Source organism: Alligator mississippiensis, chromosome 2 (genome assembly GCF_030867095.1).
Source record: "Alligator mississippiensis isolate rAllMis1 chromosome 2, rAllMis1, whole genome shotgun sequence".
NCBI classification, from domain to species: domain Eukaryota; kingdom Metazoa; phylum Chordata; order Crocodylia; family Alligatoridae; genus Alligator; species Alligator mississippiensis.
Window position 1 is genome coordinate 239,231,898 of NC_081825.1, and position 20,351 is coordinate 239,252,248.

General features: G+C 45.9%; 1 non-coding gene across 1 annotated transcript; it reads right to left on the minus strand.

Moving 5' to 3' along the window:
- Positions 1-3,535: 3,535 nt before the first annotated feature.
- Positions 3,536-14,629, minus strand: LOC102558835 (uncharacterized). The gene is made up of 3 exons (XR_002093211.2): positions 14,106-14,629; positions 5,438-6,162; positions 3,536-4,329 (listed from the first exon to the last, which is right to left on the minus strand). It is a non-coding gene; the product is annotated as an uncharacterized LOC102558835 (transcript).
- Positions 14,630-20,351: the final 5,722 nt, after the last annotated feature.

Sequence of the window (20,351 nt, forward strand, 5' to 3'; positions counted from 1 at the left end):
TCAGATGATTCACTGCTCCTCTGAGTATTGAGTAAATAGCAGTTATTCCTTTCCATTGTCACACAGCAGTTACAATAAATGTAATTCATTCTGACCCATTTAAAATGACATGCCACCTCCTCAATTGGAATAAGCTGGCATAGATCCCATGAAGTCAATGTAACCTTATCACTGTGATATGTACTTAACAAACCTCATGTATATGTTCCTTTGAGTCTTATGTTGTAATTTTTTTTTTGTAGTTTTAAAATGACTGCTTTGTTTGGGAGCATTTTGAAAGTCAACTGGAAGGGCATGAAGTTGATTAGTCCTAAATAAGTCAAGCTGGTAAAGCAACAAATGTGGTTTATTATGATAGTTACCATATTTTCCCATATGCAACCCACTCCTTTTCCTTCAAAACCTGCTGCAGATGCACATTATATGCTAGGAAAAGGGCTCCCCACAGGTCCAGAAATGTGGTGAGGGGGAGGGACAGAGTGGTGGCAGCATCAATTGCTGCAGCTCTGGGAGTCATAGCAATTAACACTACCAGCGCTCCCTCTTTTCCTTCAGCAAACCCCTTCCCCAGCCATGTGCCAGATCAGGACAGTGTGCTGGGTTGGTCTGCAGCCAGAACTAGCATGTTGGGTCCAACCCAGCAAGTGGCTCCAAAACCAACTCAGAGTTGGTGTGTGGCCCAATCCCATGTGGCCAGTGTGCAGAGATGGACCCAACATGCAGCTCCAGCACTGACAAGCCCAATTGGGCCCCACCCGCACCAGTGTGCTGGATCAGGCTCCAGTCCTGACCCATGGCCCCAGAATCTATATGCCAGATTTAGCCCCAGCCCCAGCATGCAGCCTCCAACCCCAAAAGACCCAGACTTCTGGTACCTACCCATATTGCATGGTGAAATTTTTCTCCCATTGTTGGGGCCTTCCAAAAACAGGGTACATGTTATATGTGAGAAAATACAGTAGCTTTTCAGGCATCAGAGCAATGCTGATATTGTAGTCCAGTCCACTAGTTTCCCAGACCATTTTCTGAGTGATGTCTTCAGCAAAGCCTCCCACCCCCAACCCTCTTTCTGAAAGAAAATCCAAATGGCTGGAATTGAAAAGGCACTAACAGCATACTGCTAAAAGGAAGTTTCCCCTGTTGAAGTCTTAGGCCTCTGAGATATATTCACTTTAAGGCATGATGGAATCTGACCCCGGGGTTCCCAGTTATGAGGATATCAGAAAACCACATGTCCAGGCCACCTGCACATGCAGTTTTTTAAGGTTTGGGGTGCAGTGACCCTGAGATTGGAGACATACTCGCTGACATTGGGCTCACTGGATCCCTCATCTGCTTCTGATGGTCAAATAGGATGTCCAAAATCCAGGGACTAGCTCTGCTCCCAGCCTGATTGGGTTGGCCCATGATGGATCCCAACACTTATCTGATCATTGGGATCTGTCATGGGCCAGCCGTAACTGGACACACCTTCAATTCAAGGTGATAGAAATGAGCCACACAGTTGTTACATATGATATCTGGAATAACTGTGTGGCTTGTTTACTGTATTATCACTAGGACCTGGTTTAAATTGTGATTTTGCTTTTTGAGTCAAAATCACTAAATTAAGTGGTTTTAATGAAAAATGTGATTTGCAATGCAATGCCAGGGTATGGCCACTTGCTGGGGAGTTCCCCAACAATCAACTATATCATGACGTTTTGTTGTAACAAGATGGTTGCTGCAGGCTGGGGAAAGCATTCCCCAGCCATCAGCTCAACCCAGGAGAGTGGGGAAGGGGTTGCAAAAGGGACAGGGTAGGAAGAGAGCTTTGGTGTGGGTGAAGCTATTGCTGTTGCTACAAAGGCTGAGGTGATCACAACCATAAAAATGGTGCTGGCCTCACATTTCCTATAGCTTGTGAATGCCCAGGAGATTATTGATTATGTTCTACGCGTGGAGCTTCCCAGCTACATTGAGGCAATGGATGAATGCACATTCCAGTTTTCTGTTTCTCTCCACCAGGCCTCAGAGTTCATTAGCAGGAAATGTTTTTTTCCTTCATCATGCCGCAGGGAGAAGGGAAATGGTTCAGAAATGTACACGGTATACAGATTTTCATCAACTCCATCTCAGTTTTGCTGACAAGGAAGGGAAGGTTTGCTAGTATTGCTCTCCACAGTTAAGTGCTACTATTTCCCCTCCATAGGTATTTGATAGCCCTGCCCACCTGTTGCTTCCATGGCCAGTGAAGCCTTATATTGGGCACCTTGATTGCAGAAAGGAAAAGAGCAGCTGCAGGATGATGGTTGCCTATGCGCTTAGGTGGGTCTAGACCAGGTTGTGCACCCATTTGGTGGCTAGCTGGAGACACCATACAGTCCTTTTCCAGAATTTTGATGAAGTGCTGTATTTTGCACAACATTGGCAAGAGCAAAGATGAGGGCCTAACTGAGTTTGTGAGCAAAATCTGAAAAAACTTGCTTAACAGTTTGGGCAATCATAGCCATAAACAATCGCCAGCAGCAAACAACAGGAAAATCTCAACTGTCAGAGTGGCCACTGGCACCTACAATGAGCAGCATGTGTGAACATAACTGTATACTGCTGCAACATATGCATGACCACAGCACTGCTTGCAGCCCTTTTTGTCTGGGGAATACTAGTGATAGATGTTTTTGCATGCTACTTTTGTGCTCTTTCCACTGCTTATCTTGTAAAAGCAAGCCCACTGGCTTGCTTGGACAGAGAGAGCCTGTGGGCACTTAGCTGGTTTGGGTTCAAGGTAATCATGGTCCCCTGGGGCACTAATGGGACCTCCAGACCACCCCTCACAATCTCATCTACAAACCACAAAATACAAAATACAAAATACAAGCTGAAACATTAGCCCACTAGCTTCAACTTAATACTCCAGTCCACTGCCTGTCTACAATCTTCTGTATGAACAGCATCTACTTCGCCATAAGACATTAGTTCCTTTATGGACTCTGCCCAGGAAAAAAGAACCTCCCTCTGGCTCTTCTCAGCAGTCAGGTCGCTATAGGACTCTCTCCTCTTCTGTCTCCAGGGCCAGACTGCCCCCTCTCTGGCTTAGGGCCTGCTTTTATGACTCCCTGGCTTCGCCCCCCTACTGGTCACCTGTCTCCCTGAGCTGCTACAAGTCAGTGCTTTTGTTAAAAGTTGCTTTAATTTTTTGATAGTCACGGGTTGATATCCCCCCCACTGCCCTCTCTTTGAAATGGGATGGGCTTGTTTTGGGCTTGTTTTTAAAGGCAATGCTGCTTTTTTTTTATCATGAGACTTGGCAACACTGCTACAAGTGTTTTCTGATTTGGTTTGCTGGAGTAGGGAGGTCCCTTGCTGCTGAGCCCTGTAGTGTTTCTCTGCAAGCCCCCGGCCCCTGACATTGCTGTTGGCTCTGTAGTAAGTGTTCACGTGTGTCTTTTCCATTCTTAAGTCTGCACCTGGGGACTTGTCTGGCCCAGGGTTTGCTCGCCCTTCTAAGCAATGGGTAGGGGCCCTGTTACAGTAACATTAAAAGAACAGCAAATTTTTTGAACTAAAAAAAATTTATTTTGTTGTCAGAACAAATGCAAAACCAGAGAGCACAAACTGGAGTAAAACTTCAAATCTTGGGCATAGGGAAAATGAAGTGCAACAGGGCCTTAGGAATGTGAAAGCAGGGAAAGGTGCTAACCCACAGGAGTTGAATGTGAGTGAAAGGTTGGAAACTATGTACATGTTCAAAAGTATTTATAAGTAATGGATGGTACGCGGGCCAAAGGGCCCTTCAAAATGAGGCAACAATCACTGCTGCTGAGGACAGACTGACTGTTGCACTGACTGACTGTTATAAGGCTGAGGTGCCTGAGAGCTGGACTGACAGGCATTAAAAGCTGGCATGGAGGTAGGATACAAAAAGATACCAGAATAAAGTGTTCTCCAGTGGCTGCTCTATGTTCAGTGAGTGCAGCTCTGCTGGGGTCATATCAGTTAGGTAGAGGGGTAGGTGTTCATTATACCAGAGGAAGCTAAGTGCTGCAGCTGTTTCATTGACTCAAGCAGTGGCATCTTGTAGACTGTATCTCCTACTAAGGAGGATTGCATTTGCATCTCAAACTGGATGTTCCTGCAGATTGTGCCCACTGAAATGGCCTCTCTATCAACTGTGAAGACTGCCAGGCTCTTCCCAACCAGTTTTCATGCCTGCTTTACCACCTCTCCACAGGTGTCAGAGAAATCCACCAGCTCCTCCAGCATCTTCTCTTTCCTTCTATATTTGCTAGGTGCTTGGCTGCTGTCAGCACTTGTGAGTGTGAGGTACTTGAGCTGCAGGTGCCAAGCCTAGAGGGTGAAAAATACAGTAAATGTTGTCCTTGTTCTCGTCTCAGTTTCAGAGATAAAGCCTCAGTCTCCCCACAGTTTCTTGGATACAATCATGACTCTCCCAACATTTTTGAGGAACCATGGTCCTGTCCCTGACTAGCTTCAGGTGCCCTGGGTAAGTGCTCAGATGCCTCAGAGTGGGGGAGGAGAGGAGAGTGGGACATCTCTCTGATTCATTATTCCACCCTTGCATGTGCACCACTCAGTCCCCAGAACCAGCAAGCACCAGCGGTGGGGGTGGCCTGAGATGGAAAGCAGGGCACCATGTTGGTGATTATTCTTGTAGTTTCAAAGGCAGTCCAAACTCTGGAAGACACAACCCTAGCCTGTGTGGTGTAAGGACAGCATAAATATTGTTTTGAAAAGGCTAAGGGGAACCCTGCAAGATATGCCTTCATGCTATTTACTAGGATGGTGACCCAGGGGACCTTCAGGGAAGAGAAGGGATGGCTACTTATCTGGAAACCAGAGACAAGCCAGTCCTCTCTGGCAAAGGTAAAGCTTGGGTGTAATGCTACCTGCATTTCAAATGTGAGTTTATATGATCCAGGCCCATGGAGCTATAAACACCAGCTTAGAGTGACTGGACAGCAAGCATGCTTTTGCTCTCTGGAAGTAGCTATTTAGGGCTTGAGGAAGTGTTAACAGCATGTGTGTATCCAGACACAGGTCTGCATTAGTGAGTCTATGATGCAGTGAAATTCTATTTCTTGCTGATGTTATTATGCTCATAATCCCAAAAAAAGCTCTTTAACAACCAAAAGTACATCACTGCATGAATTACTTCTCCCTTTTGAGTTTGGTGCTCCTGGAAGGGGGAGGGCAGCAGCCATGCATTTGGGCCAGCTCTCAGGGTGTCTGAGACAACCACAGGTAGCAGCCTACCTAGACCAGTCAATACTTTCCCACAAGCCTCAGCAGTCAGCCTCTTCAGGAGGCAGAAGAAGGGAGAGTTTGTGAGATGGTTGTGGAATGATGAACATTGCCTGTATCTGACCCAGATGACACTGCCAAGGGTCAGCAACATAAATAAATGCAGGCTGATCCAAAAAGCATGCACACTTACTACCATTGGCTGCATCTCCACTGCTGATGGGGCAGGATTTGAGGGTGTCAGGCTGGCTTGCAGGGCACTGAGCTGAGGTGAGTTGGGTTTTTACCAGTTGGAGGGGCCTCCAGTTCCTCCCTGGAACGCTGAGATGAGTAGCTGGGATCCTGGTCTTGGCTTTCTGCGATCACCTTGCTCTCACCGTCTGCCATGTCACTGATGCAGGTCTCATCCAGGTCAGTACCAGACCCAGTTGTGAAGTGTGCCCTGATACTGCTGTGCATAGACAGCATCCTTTCAAAGTCATCACGATAAGGAACTATCATAAGGTGTCTGAACAGCGTCTGGCCTCTGGATTATTTGTATCATTGCTTAATGTTCTGTGCCCTGTAGTGACTTTGCTGACTCTGCTTGGTGGCTCCTTGAAGCCATCTAGACAGCAATGAAGCCATAGATAGCCTGACTTTGGTGATTCATGTTCAGGGTCTGCTGTATCTGCCTCTCCCTGGAGCATAAGGAGACTGAAGACCATTGCACGGTTCCAGCTGCTGGTAAGGCTGGAAGCTGCTGGTAGGCTGGAGCAGGTATCCTCAAGAATGCACACAAAGTGGTCTTGGATGTTGAAAAGAAGAAAGTATAGGGAAGGTGCCCAGAGAAGGTCCTTGTTGTATTCAGCCCGAGTGTAGTGAGAAACAAGATGACTCAAGTCACTGGTGCAGGTAAGAGTGCCACCACCACGCTGGCTGGCACAGAATGTCATGTGGACATAAAGTAAAAGTGTACATCAGTCGGGAACCATAGATTCAAGAACGAAAAGTTCAACCTCAGATTCTCATAAGCACATTCAAGTATCTCACAGACCTTGCCCCTAGAGCCTCCTGTCAGTATTTAAAGGGAGAAGGTTGTGTCTGGTTGGACACTAATCCCAGGGCAAAGGTGACCAGAGCTTTTGAAAGGATGCAAAGCAGGGTGGGATAGCACCTGGCTAACAAACTGGCTGCAACAGGAGGACCAAAGACAAACTAAAACCTAAAATAAAACTTATGAAAGTGAGATGGTTTCAGCCCTTAAGTAAAATATGCCACTAAGGGGACAAAGCCAAGTCAGCTTTAGGTGCCGGGTCACAGATCACACACCTTTTGAGGGGAAGCTGTCTCAGGACTCCCCAGAAAGAAGCTGTGTCCGGTTTCCCTCTCCTGAAGGATCCCCCAGGAACACCTCTTTATCCTTGGCTTCCCTGGCAATCTGTAGCACCTCCACCTGAGAGAGCTCCTTCTTTGCTCCAAGTGGGAGTGTTTCCTGTTCAAGGAGGAGTGTCAGGAGTGCCGGCTTCCCAAAGAGCACAGCAGACGACCCTGCTCCACACCACTCTGCTTTATTGCTCCCTGTCCTCCCTGAGACCACTCCTTTTTTCCCTCAGCTCTCAGAACCTCTCACCTCCTCAAGCGCAGTCAGCCACACTTAAAACAAAACTGTTGTAAAGCTACTAGCAAATTGCATGTCAAGAATGATGGGCAGGGACAGAGGTCTGCATCTGCTCCGCCACTCCCCCCCCCCCCCCCCCGCTCCACCCCCCTCGGCCTGGGCTGGGGCCACTCCCCAGCTCCACCCCTGCCGCTTCAGGCCAGGTCCGGGTCCACTCCCCTCCTCCCCCCCACCACTTTGGGTCAGGCCAGAGCTGGTCCCCCCTCTCCCCGCCTGGGGTCGTTCCCCCCCTCCTCGCCCTTCCCCTCCACCACTTCAGGTCAGGCCAGGGCTGGGTCAGGCCAGGACTGATCCCCTCCTCCCCCCCGGGAGCCATTTCCTGCCTCACCTCCACTGCTTCAGGCCGGGGCCAGGGCCAGGGCCAGGGCTGGGGCTGGAGCCAGGCCCTACCTCCTCTCACCACTTTGGGCCGGATCGGGCTGGGCCGGGCTGGGCCAGGGCTGTGCCCACTCTCCCCCTCCCCCCCTGCTGCTTCAGGCTGGAGCTGGGCCCTTCCCCCTCCCACCCCCCGTCCATCAGTCACCTGTCACCTCAGTCCGCAGGGGGGCGAGGCCAGCTCCCCTGGCTTTGCCCCCCACTCCGTGGCCACCATCACGGTGGTGCAGCTCCCGTCTGAACGCTCACACTCTGACTGGTTGTTTCAGACAACCAATCAGAGTGTGAATAAAGTGTTACGGACAGACAGACTAAGGCTTTTATAATATTAGAATAATACTAACCCAGGGGCTAACACTCACCAAATCAAATGAAACATGTTATGGGGAACCAAACAGAGGGAAGTCTCTGTGGCTTGGTGCCAGACTGTGACTGCCATCTTCCTTGGGGCAAAAGGGCGTCTAGATGCTCTGCTTATGAAAGTATTTACAGTAACTATTTACAACCAAGCACGCTGACACTGAGACCTCCAAATGCTGCGCACCAGAAGTCCAGCCTAGAACTCAGACCACGCAACCTCTTTGGTCACGGGCTGCAGCATGAGTCTATGGCTTTCTGGAGGCCATGCTTACCTCTCTCTTCATGGTTTAAAATTTTTGTTCATTTAAGCCGTTTATCCTTTGACAGCACATCTCTTTCAGGAGAAGGAGCAAGACAGGAAGGTAGCAGGAGAAAAGGTCTCTCTGTGCAGCTAAACCAGGTCTCTGTCACTGCATATTTGGGAAATGACATCCCAAGTTACTCTGAAGTTCGTGTGAGCCTTCCTCTGGCAAGGGAGATCTCACACAAACTCTATGAGGTGACCTTTGCTTAATTTCCTCACCTTCTGGCCACCTTCCCACCTATGAGTATGATCTTGTTCACAGGCAAATCTCAATTTAGGGAGAACCACAAGGATACCAGGTCTAAAAAGTTCTGGGGAAAAAAAGAGTTGACCTTATGCTTAATGTTCCCAAAGCAGTGAAAGGATTGTTAACATCAGTGCAGTGTTTAAGTGAGGTTGAGAAGCCCACATGTGTTTGGAAAGAAGGTTGTGACATACATAAATAATAAGTAATTAAAAAAGCAGAAGACTGGGATTCTAATAACCCCCCTATGGAAAGTGTGTTAGGTGGATTGACCATTTATGTACCATATTTTCTTGCATATAACACATCCTATGCACCTTGTTTTTGAAAGGCAGAATGAAGAAACAAAGATCTTTTCTTGTAGTAAGTGAGCAGCAGCAGCTGGAGAGCTGAGCCTGCTCATTGTTCTGCTCCTTGCCCAACACTAGCAGAAACTGCTCTTTCTGTTTTTCTCACAGATAATGCTCACTCTAATTTCCAAACCATGTTTGTTTGTTTGTTTGGTTTTTTGGGGGGGAAGTGTGTGATGTCTGTAAAAAATCAGTATACAAAAGGAAAGTGTCACCCAACATGCTGGTGGAGAGTGTGTGGTATATGTGTGTGACAGTGCCTGCAGCTCACAAACAAGCAAAGTTTTTAAATGAAGATGTCATGACTGTAAATGGCACTTTTTGAAATAAGCTCTGTTCATGTTCCTGCACTGGCAGTGAGAGATGGATGAGGTGACTTAGAAGTCTCTTTTATCTGTAACATCTATGAGTGTCACACAGCCTGCTTGCGGCAGATTTCAGTAGCATCCACCAACGGCTTCTTGTAGTTCTCTCTCTTATTTGGACAGCTTAGCTTAAATGTTTTTGTACCCAATTTAAGTTCTCAAATGCAAAAGACAAGTTGAGAACAGCCTTGGACAATCACTTTTTAAAATCAGCAGGCAGAGATGAGACAAACACATATTTCAAAATGTCAGCTACCTGCTGGTTTCTGCTTTCCTTGGTGATTATGTAGCTTTGGAAGCATATAAATGACTAGTTTGTTCATAAAATCTAATTTGCTGAAATAAAATTTCCAATTAAGCTTTTACAAGGGAGATGATATTTAGGACCAGGTCCTCAAATGGTGTAAGCCTGTGTGTCTATACGAAAGTCACCTATTTATACCAGGAATGGGCCTGGCTCTCAGCAGAAACATGGCCAGCTAGCACTTCAATGTTATAAGCTAATATAAGGTCCTAGCAAGGAGATGGTCAAGAAATAAGGTAAATCAGAAGGAAAAATATGTTAGATAATCCACATATGTATCAAGTTCCCCTTTGAAATAGCTGTAAAATAATTTCTTCCTCCTTGACTAAACAAGATGATTCAGGAGTAATTTCTTAAAAAAAAAAATCTGCAACACTTAATGGCATTGTTAATCCTTAAAACAATGCAGTATTTTAGATCCTGGTCATGCTGCTGAAGTTGTCAGTATCTCAGACAAAATGCAGAATCGTAGTCTAATGTTTTTGGGCTTGCCCCTCAACACACTGAAATCAGCGGTGAAGCTCCTGTTGGTCTTCATGGTACAGGATCAGTTTCAGAATTGGTAACCAGAAAAGAAACTGATGTTTGTCTGTCTTGTTTGAAAAAGCATGTATTTAGTAGTAGCTGCTCCAAACATCTATTCTGCTACTTGGGATTTTACAGGTTTCCTTCGCTTTATGCTGTATATGAATTCCTGGAAAATGGCGCATAACTTGAATTTGCATAAAGGAAACCCACTTTACAATGTAACAATAGAGATACAGTCCAAGACCTTGACTGTACTGACCCCCTGACCGATTTCTACTATTTTTATGAGGCAATTCTGGTACTCGCCAACAGCAGATGGTACACACAAGTACAGGTTGGTGGTGAATGTTTAGTTGGTGTGAAGAGAGGGTGGTGAAGGGTCTTCAGTATCAGACTCCACATCACTGGTGGACCAGGGAGAGGGGGAGGAAATAAGATAGCGGGACACTTAGAAGCCATAATGGGGATGGCAACTACAGAAACACGTCACGGACAATGAGCAAGGAGCGCAGATCCATGCAGGAGACTATATTTTGGTGCGTGTCATTCCCACAATGCACTGCACAAGCAGCTGATTGCAGGCTTCCACCACAATGACTGCATAAGAGTGAATTTACCTCTCACATAACAAATTTTTGGTATAAAAAGAGTCATTGCATAAGAGCGAATTCGCACATACAGAACTCGCATACAATGAGAGAAAATTGTACTTTGTTTTTTGAAGTGGGGGAGTTAATAAAAAGAATTTATAAAAATAAAAAGAATTTCCATTAAGACTTTTCTTGTATGGTTTATAATTATATACCCATAAATGATATGATGATATGAATAATAGGAAAACAGCCAGGGACTAGCAGGAACTTAAGAGGAAGCCTGGATGTGTCTACACAAGACGCTTTACTATGCAGTAGAGCTAATTACTGTGCAATAAATGTCCGCATCTACACATGCAGATGCTTACTGCACAGTAATTGACTCTATCACAAGTAAATTTGCCGCCTGCATATGCAAGAAGCAAATTTACTTGAGATTACTTACTGTGCAGTAGTGCCTGACCAGGAGAAAATGTGCTCCAGGTCAGCTGGGCAGCAGGGGGCAGGAGATTGCTCCCTGTTCCCAGGAGCTTCCTGCTGCTGGAGCAGCTCTGCCACCGGAGCCCTGGTGGGGACAATGTCCCCCTGCCCCGGAAGCAGGGAGCTCCCAGCCCCTGCTCTGTGGTTGCAGGGCTGGTTCTGGGAGATCTTTATTTCCCAGCCAGAGTCCTACATTTGTGGGGCTCAGGCTGGGAGATCCTTATCTCCCAGGGCCCGCCCCAGGACTGCCCATGGGAGATAAGGATCTCCCAGCCTGGGTCCCACAACTGAAGGACTCCCACAACTGCGGGACTTAGGCTGGGAGAGAAGGATCTCCCAGTGCTAGCCCCAGGACTGTGGCGCTACCATTGGGAGACGAGGACCTCCCAGCCCGGGCCCTGCAATCACAAGGCAGGAGCTGAGAGCTCCCTGCTGCCGGGGCAGGGGGACATTGAACCCACCCAGGCTCCAGTGGTGGAGCCCACCTTGGCAGCGGGCAGTTCCCAGAGGCACGGAGCAATGTCAAAGCCCCTGCCAGGAGCCAGCTGTCTTCTGGCCCCTGGGCTAGCACGCAGGAGGAACCTAGGAGAGCTCCCCTTGCTGCTGCAGGGGCCCATTGCTGGGCTACAGGGAGTGGGAGCAGTCTCCTGCTAGGAGCATCAAATCTTCTCCCACATCCCTGCATGTGTAAACATGTGCCTAGAAGAGTTTACTCTCCGGTAGTTCACTCGAGAGTAAACTGCTCCTGGATTATTTGCACGTATAGACATGCCCCCTGAGAACTCTATGCAGAAACTGTATTTACATGGTGATGGCAGAGGTGAGAGGAAAGGACTAAATTACATGAGATTAGAGTAGTAAGGCAAGGGGTTATCATCTAAAATTAAACAGAGAAACATTTGTATTGAACTAGAAATAAAAGCTAAGAGTGGGGATGAGTCAAGCGTGACATAACTTTCTCGGTTCAGAGATCAACTGCCCTCATCTTCAGAAGTGTTCAAGAATAGGTTAGACATTTTTATGGTGAGATTAATATTTTAGAAAACCTTCTGTGGTTCATGGACATAGACTAAATAAATCAAAAAGTCCTTTCCAGCCTTGACCATCTACAGATCTTCTGCACAGCCTTAATTACGTCAGGGAATTCTAGTAATATCAACAAATGTATACTGAAATAAGAGGAGACATATAATGGTAAACTATGCCAGACAGGTTGAAAAAGATTGACTGTGAGGATGAAGTACTTGAAGCCACACATTGAAAACACCATTGTCCTTTGACACAAAATGTTTTAGCGTGAGCAGAAATGTCAACCGTATGTTATATATTATTTAAAAGTGTTGGGCTTTTGTTACGTTTTACTCTAACAACACTGGAACTTAATTTAGTCTTGGAAAAGGCTGCTGTTTTTGAAGGAGAGGATGACATGACTGTTGACCAGTGACATAGCTTCATCAGTACTACCAGTAGCCTCTGGAAGTGTGACTGCTAGTTTATATCCCTCATTTTCATTTTTAGAGTTCCTTTTTACTCCTGAATACTTATGACCTTATCTGTGTTCCTGGGAGTGTTTAAAATTGTTTTTAACTTCACACTACTTTAAACCTTTGTTTACCTCCATGATTTGTATAATAGAATGTGGATGGCAAACCTATGAAACAAAAAAATGTACTACAGATACTGAACTAAGTGTGGAAAAAGTTTAAATGTCTCAAATATGGGGTTGCTTAGCCCCAAACCTATTGTAACAAAGGATACTCTGACACTCCCATTTACAACCCTTGAGAAATACAATTGAATCTGTTTCAACCAATGGCTCCAGAGTTGATATTATGTCAACACTAATGCCATACAAATCAAGTAGAAGAGATCATCTGGGAACATCTGTGTAGGCCAAATCTTGAAATTCAGTCAGAATTTTGCCCACCTAACAATTTGGTGAGTTCTGTTAGAGAAATGACTTCAGGATTCGGACATGTATTATATGAATGCATATTTCCACTTGAAACTAAAATACTTATTTTTTAAGCTTTCTGGTCAGCATTTCACTCACCAAATAAATCATGCCACTGTCACTGTCATGTCCTAACAACAATAACACCAGGGTATAGCGTATGGCTTTGGGTTTTTCTGTCATCCAATTTTAGGAATTTTTTAATAGATCCTTCATGTTTTTAGTGTCTCCCCAGAATGGTATCTGCTGCATTCATGTAGAGCACACCATTACATATACAAGCCTAACACAAGCTGATCAGCAAGCATGAAAGTTGGCAATGCTTGTTCCGCCTGGTATACAGGGTTAAGTCCGATCACAGCAAGAGGTGCTGAAACATTTGCAGGCTGGGTTGTGATTCTGTCTGCAAACACTGATTTGGTCCATGAAAGTGCAGCAGCCAACGGTTAGGAAAGAGATCAATTGTCATGTCAGCCAGACAACTGCAGAGCACTACTTCTGACTTCCTTATATGAGAGCACAGGCTTGCTCCATGGAGCTGAAGAGAATCCCATGTATCAACGAGCACCTGGATCTAGCCAGTGTCTGCCAAAGAGCATTGGGCAGTGCTGAGTGATCCTGTGTTGTTCTGCTGGGAGGGGACACAGCCCTATCCGCAGCTCCCTGGACCTGTGGGATGCAGTGGTGGGTAAATCCTATGCCGTCATAGGGAGAGCCTTGCACCCTGGACCTGCTGTGCATTGATGAGGCTATTGTCTACTGTATAGGGATGGATTAGATTAGATCTCCCTGACCGACTGGTCCATTTATACCAGGGACTGGTTACTGCCACAGCGATGGGAATGCAAAAAAACTCAGATGGGCTACATCACATTTACTTATTTTATTCCCTCTCCTTTGCATTCAGAATCAGCATCAGACAGATGGAGTTGGGCAGATTTCAGCAGTGCCAGCTAATGACGTTCTCTGGGATTGCTTTTTCTGGCTTTGAAATGCACTGAGGGGGCTTCGGTTGGGTTTTGGGTTTTGGGGGTTTTTTGGTTAATGTTTGTTTCAGTCTCAAAGACTACGTTTGTTGGAGTCGGTTCAGCTTAGTAAACACGAAATGCTGCAAGTGATCGAGTCCTGCATACAGTCCGGTTTTCCCCTGCAGAGTTCAATTTAGGAAACCCTACTGCTCACTGTCCTATTGTGTTTGCACACAGTAAGTATGTGCTTCCATCCACAGAGCTGTCTCTGAATATACACACAGACACACACGCATACACACTACACAGACACACACACTACCCCTCCCCCCCGCCCTCCCCGCGCAGATAGATATACATGCCCTTGATTGCTCACCTCCTCTCGAGCATCTGCAGATGCAGGTGTTCTTTCCTGGGGGGTATTTGCAGATGTTTCAGCAGCTGGTTCTGTATCCACCTCCGAAGACATCCTTTGCCATAACAGGGCGCTCAACCCCCCGCACGCAAAATAAACCTCAGGGGCAACGGGATTTCAAAGTTTCTTCTCCCAGCAAAACAATGGGGTTTCTTCCCCTGGAAGGAAGCTTTGGCACTGCAGGCTTCTTCTCCCCATCTTCAGAGCAGTTCTCTGGTCCTGCAGGAGCTACAGGATCTCCGTGTCTGGTCCCCAGCGCCGCACTTCACACACCAGAGGCGGGAGGGGGGCTCAAGTCACTCACTGTCCCTTCATGTTGCAAGTCTACCTTAGCAGCAGAAGCCAGAAGCTGCACTTCGGGAAAGTGCCTCCCAGCTGGTCGGGAATGCGTCCCTGGCAATGAGTGAAACCCTGCAGCTGATGGGTAACTTTAGGGATCAAAAAGCAGAGAGAACAAAGGCAGCTCTCAGAGATGAAGGGGCTGCTTTGCCAACAGCACCAGCCCCTCTCCCTCTGCCGGTGCAGCCTCCCTGCCTGCGCTCCCTGTCAATAAATCCTCAGCCTTTGCAGTCCACAACTCTGCAGTGGAGCTGGTGCCTGCCAACTTGGACTCTTCCTATCCACAGCGGCTCACACCTTTCACCCTAAGACCCACCGTAAAATCCTTCCGGGGGGAGGAGGGGGGGGGGGTCTCTTGTGCAGGCTCCTAACAAAGCCCTAAATGCATGCCAAGAAGAAAAAAAAAAATAACAAAGAACGAACTTCTTCATGTGACACCTGGAAACCACCGTGGAGTGTGAAGGAATCGTCCCAGTGCAAAGTCAGTGTGGCACAGAAAGTGAGTAGCTGTTGTAGCTGTTTCTCATGTCCTGCTGGGCAGCAGAGCATCCCTGTGCGCAGTGCCTCCCAGCCCCTTTAGTTCATCCCAGAGTGAGGGGAGGAGAGCCTGGTCCTCTTTGGAAGGTAGAAAACTCAGCCCAAGCCTTTGCATTGTGTCCTTGCCGGGTGTCTGTGTGAGCTGTTCCAGGCTGCCCCGATGCCCAGGAGATCAGAGGTGAACAAAGCATCTGTTGCTTAGAGTGGTACTAAAATATTTTCCATGAAGAGCCCATGCCTGGCTTTGGGGGTCACAAACCTCCCCCCCACAACAATAAACAGACAAGCCCCAGCATGGGTCTTCCCTTCTTCCCAGGGCCAGTGCACTTAATTCCTTAGCCAACACCACTCAAGTGTCCATCACCTCTCTCTTCACTAATACACATTTGCAAAGGAGATGAAGCCCTTATCAGCTTCTTTCTCTCTTTCCTTTCTCCTTTCTCCCTTCCCCCTCTCCAAACCTCCCCAATTCCTTAGCCTCTCTTTTGTTCACATTTATTTCCAACAGATCCCCATCCCCCTCCACAACTGCAACCTCCTGCAAACTCTCCACCCTGTCAATATTTCTTCCCCCTCCCTGCATCCTGAGCTCAGTGCATTCATTCATTACCTGCCCGCATGCAGACCATGAATGTTATGCTGCACCATCTTCTCTCTGCATGTTTGCTTCATGTTTCATTACCCTCTCTGCCTTGTGAGATTCATCTCATTTGATCTGTTTTTCCCCTTATGCTTTGGAGAGATATATCCCTAAATGCTTTTCAAAGTCTTGCAAAGAGGTGAGTGAATGCATACCCAGCTTCTGCCTTAGCTTCTGAATTCTCAACTCCAGCCCTCTAATGTCCCTTTTTTTTGTAATACTGCACCAGGCTCAACAAGAGTCCACACCAGATTAAAGCAGCTGGTTGCTGTCACAGTACATGGCCATGAAGATCCTGGAGCTTAGTGCATGAATATGCTTGCATAACAAAAAGCAGGGAGCCCAGAGCATGCTGGAGTTTTTTAGACTTGTTGGTATCTGACTGAATGGAGTGTTTTAAGCACATTCATTCAGTTGGGGTCAAAGTCTACCTTCAGGCTACCTCTACTTGTAAAAAGATGTTGCTGGAAGGACAGCTATGAGGTGGAACTGTTTTATCCTTGGTGGACCCTTAGCTCAGGAGGGATTTTCCAAGAGGGGGAGACCTATCTAGAACTAGGTCTGATTAACTCCATGGAAATCTCTTTATAACAGCTACAGCTGATGCATATGTCCTGCAGTGCATATATGCCTGATAGCTTTATAGTCCCAGGTACCTTTTCCTTCCCTGGCAGGATCTTTGTTTGGCTGGATGTCCAAGTGAAAAGTAGCCTGGTTTTTGCTCCCATCAGTCTGAGAGAGGAGGTGTGAAAAGCACAGCCTTATCAATGGAGGAAACATATAAGTAGGTGTAGCACACAAACAATTATAATGCCATGCTCTGTTCCTGCAGACCACATGGAAGGAAATGAGAGCTGCCAGCTGCAGGAAATGGTATAGAGCAAGGGTTGACAATCTATGCCCCATTGCCCAGATTTGGCCTGCAGATCTATCAGAGCTAGCCCATTGAACCAGGGGATTTGGTAGCATTCCAGTGGTGGGGGCTTCAGTGGCATTTGGCAGCTAGGGGCTTGGCTCTGCTATAGCCAGGGAGCTTCATCTGTGTCATGGCCAGGCAGCGGGGGAAGCAGTGGCAGCAGAGGCTGGGTCCTAGCCTGGGCCACCTTGGACCTGAGCTGTCATTCCAGTCTGCCACCAAAAGATGTTTCTGACCACTTGTGTAGAGGGGTCAAAAATGGGGTTTGGCTGGCATGTGCGTGGTGTGTGTGTATGTGTATAGACTCTTTCACTGGTTATATATAGTGATATAAAATGATGTATGGAAAATAGCCTGGGGATGTGAGAAGTATTGTGGTTAAAGGAACACGTAACCATTAGACCTGTGTGTTGAGGTACTTTGAGTGAATCATATGGGAGAGCCCAAAAGTTCATTTGCAGAAACTAAATGTACAAGGGTCACTGAAGGAAAAAAGATGAAGTGAGGTGGAAAGTTGCCTGACAGAAGGCAGGAGGAAAGATCAAATCACTCTGAACTGGTCAGGCAAATGGGAATGAGAACTACTCAAACAGTGGAGCCCATTACCATGGATATCAGGAATGAGGATGTTCAATGTCCCCCACCCATTCTTTGCCTACAGGTATTGAATATGCACCTGTACTAAGCAAGAACCTTCCCATTGTGGCTTGGTGCAGTCTTGGTCCAAGACTGCACCAAGACTGCACCAAGTTTCATACCAAAAGCATGAAACTTTTGACTCACTCACAGTTCCACAGATCCTTAGTATTTGTTGTTGAATAGATGTTGACTCTAAACAGGCTCATTGGAGGATGATTGCTCAAGCTGACTCCAAGGACTGCTAAGGAGAGGTGAAGTACGGGTTGAGATTTCAAACCTAAGCCCAGTTTAGGGAGAGCATAGGCTTCGGGTACCTGGCACATCATTAGGTGCTAAGCCTAAAGAACAAAGAACAGAACTGAGGTCTAAAAGGAGAAAAGGAGGGTTACTGATTTGATAATGAAGCTTGAGGACAGGCAAAGTATCTCCACTTGGTGCTTTGTGTCTGCCTCCCTGGCTGCAGACTGACTGCATTACTTTAAGTAACCAAGGTTGTCTTCTGACCCAGAAGGGACAGAAAAAATGAAAGCTTAAATTCTAGGCAGTACAGCAAAATCCATGCAAAGAAGCTCATTTTGCAGTTCCATAAATACAGAGGATCAGTGTCACTGGTGCTATGTGCCTGAAGGGGCTATTTTTGTTCTTTATAAGCCTTTCCCTCTTTCCTAACAGACATTAGTTATGAATAATTATAATTATGTGTATATATAGAGAGAGACAGAGACAGAGAGCATGCACCTAAAATGTGAGAAACACCACAGGTAGACACACAGAACGCATGCTCTACCCTAAAGTTCAATTTCTACTGTCTGGGCTCAATGCCTAGTTACCCTCTCTTCTTATAAAACTAGGAAAATAAAATGCAAAATACATTTTCACTGATGCTCCCTCTTTTCAGACTAATAAGAGATTGGTGTAATCAGTCTCCATGGTTAATGTAAGGTTAGAAACAACCCAGTTTTTTCTGAGAGCATTAATACAGAACATGAGTCAATTAAAATATTCCTCTAAGCATGGGGAGGGCCATTTCACAATGTATCAGGCAGCATATGGTTTTATACCTTAGTTAGATTGTACTGGGGATACATTTGCAAAGCTGTTGCACTGTTCGAAGTCAATCTGCACGTGGGAGCTTGTGTGACTGTCTTGCAGATGAGACAGAAAATTGGGGTCTTGATGACTTATGACTATTGGAGCTCCTGCAGCACTTTATCAAAAAGGGGTCTTTACTATTCTTTCCTGGAGAAATGCCGACTTGAGTAATTACATTATAACCCCTTAAAATTATCCCTCCCTGGAAGAGCTGTGTGAACTTTCCTGGCACTGTTAAACATCTGCCAATTCTGCCCTGGAGGTGGCTGCATTTCAGCAGTGGGCAGAATAATTCTTATATGGACGGGTGATACAGTTACTTATGTAAATAGGTATGTTGGGATCAAGCTGGATGAGAGATATTGTTGTTAAATGTTAAGTAAGTCACATTATCCTAGGATAATTGCTTTATGGTTGTCTGCCATAGGAACTGGTTCATAGCTGCTTAAAGTCAATGAGAGTCTTTCCCTTGACATCAACAGGCTTTGGCTCAGGCCCTAGTGTAGAAATGAATATGCTATTTATTTTCTTAGTTGTTAAAAAAAATCTATTTGGGTGATATTGGAGTTTCCTTAACTTATATCTGCTCATGAGACTATAACCCAGAACATGTCACTTACACTTTATAAAGTGTAAAAGGAAAAGGACATAGCTTCAATATTATCACTTAGTGCAGTATTTGTGAATCAAATTGTGGACACAGCCAAAGAGGATCTGTCTGGACCATTTACAAAATGATATTTGATATCCTTTTAGGAAGTAAAAAGCTGAAGAGGGACATAAATAATTTATGAGGACAGGGATTACATTCTCTGGTTGCTTGTGATTTGCTGCCTTTTTGGAGCAAAAGAGGACAAAGACAGTATTCCCTCTTAGTTTGCAAAGTATCTATTTTCTAATGGGCTGACAATGATAAGGGATGCATCGCTGATAAGGGATTTTCCAACCCCAACATTAACTATTCTGAATGGTGAGGAGCTTTACAGTTTAAAGAATTGGGAAGGGCATAAGATCATGGGGTTGTGCACTAACCGTTTTTCAATGGCCTGTATAAAATGAACTTGGAGATTTCAGTCTGGTTGACAGGCAACAAGGTATCTTCCTTGCAAAAGACAGTGACTGCAAGTTTTTTGGCTTAGAATTTAATAGTGATTGTAATAAGACACACTATATCTGAGACTTTGAGTGACTGGGCAGCCTTTGCCCAGGGAGAACTAAGGTCCAAAATAATACTTTCCCTGTCCATTTTGGAGGGTGTAGAATGCTCTCTTTTATCACTTCCAGCATCTGCATTTCTCTTTCCTTTTACCTTTCCCACTTTACTGGTCATAGAAATGCTACCTTCTCTTTCACCCTGCCACTCCTCTCTTCTTTCCTCATCACCCCCTACACACTTCTAGTCCATCTCCTCATTCTTCTTTGCCTACCCTTCTTTGGTTCTAACATCTACTCAAACTCTGATTGATACTCCTTTCACTTTCATCTCTCTGGCCCATGCCTCTCAAAATATATTTTATGAGCACCAAGAACAATTTGAGTAAAACTAAATCAATGCTTCTGGATGTAAAAAATTGAGCAGCACCAACAGTGCTAGTAACAAATGGGGCTCCTAAACAAAATGGCTCACCAGAGGAATAGCTCTACAGGCACATGGCTCCAGGCACCAAAACCCAGCGGACCTGTCTGAGAGAGTGAATATTCATCCCCAGTTTTTCATTTTAGGGGGGAGATGCTCATTATATGGATTATACAGCGTGCTCTAGCTAAAAACCATCCCAAACTAAACATCAGGGGCAAATTCATCCACTGACCTCAGCGGAGTTACACTAGGGATAACCATGGTTCAAGGTTTCCAATGCAGAAACAGCCATCTGGCCAATACCATCCTGTAGCCAGGTTGGCAGCTTGGAGTGTTCCCAAGACTGTCCCATGGGAAGAAAAGCAGGGCAGTGACTGCTGCTTGTATTTCTCTTGAAGGCAATATGCCAGACTTCAGAGCAGTTCACTGCCAAACAGACTTTTTAAATAGAATATCCCTTAGTAA